An 854-nucleotide genomic window follows, 5' to 3' on the forward strand; every position below is an offset into this window, starting at 1 on the left:
CAAATTGGCACATCACAAATTTGCAATGCTCAGTTTAGTGCAACTCCATAAAATCTGCATGTAAAATGCTAAGCGATGGGTAATTAATTTCCTTTAGATGACTAAAATCTAGGTGTAGAGCTGAATATTAGAAGCCTAATCAAAACCAGGAACTTTGGCCCATTTCAAACCCCAGAAAACTTTTTTTAAAAAGTTACATTATGGATAGGTAGATATATAAAGACCCCTCTCAGGGTTGCACCTGGAGAGTTGCCAGTATTTTACCAGGCTCGACTATGGGAGGGAGAGTCAAGCAGAGGCCTACCCATTCCATTCCTAGCTTGGGCAGTGACTAGTGAGTGGAAGGCAATCTGCTACAAGTCAAAACTCCCCTGTGCTGGGCAGCAGCGGCATGGGAGAGAGTCGAGGGTGGTTACTCAACTTTACTGCATGGAAGGAGGCAATGGTAAACCGCTTCCATATTTTTATGAAGAAAACTCTATGGATACACTACTAGAACAATTGCAGACGGAGTTGGGGCATTCTGGGAGAGATGTGTCCATGGTGTCGCTATGGATCAGAGATGATTTGACAGCAAAAGACAAGACAATGTACATAAAGGCAGAAGCTGCAGGATTATAGCTTCCATGGATCAAGGTGCACCCAGACACATATCTCTGAGTATTTAGTCTAAATATTCGCTTGTTGTGGTTTTCATTGTGGGAAATTATCATTGACTATCTATCAGATGATTGACCAAGATGGACTGTGTGAAACTATTACCTGGGTGTTAGTGCCCAGTGAAGGATATTTTGTCAAACTATATATTTTTTGAGAATGATGCTTGTTAAAGAGGACAGTAAAAGTCAATCATT

At 41.2% G+C, this 854-nt stretch overlaps 1 non-coding gene across 1 annotated transcript; it reads left to right on the forward strand.

The window, feature by feature from the left end:
- The first annotated feature begins 223 nt into the window (after nt 1–223).
- Nucleotides 224–361, forward strand: LOC119924804. The gene has a single exon (XR_005449497.1). It is a non-coding gene; the product is annotated as a small nucleolar RNA SNORA7 (small nucleolar RNA).
- Nucleotides 362–854: the final 493 nt, after the last annotated feature.

The sequence above is a fragment of the Tachyglossus aculeatus genome, chromosome 2 (assembly GCF_015852505.1).
Source record: "Tachyglossus aculeatus isolate mTacAcu1 chromosome 2, mTacAcu1.pri, whole genome shotgun sequence".
NCBI lineage: Eukaryota > Metazoa > Chordata > Mammalia > Monotremata > Tachyglossidae > Tachyglossus > Tachyglossus aculeatus.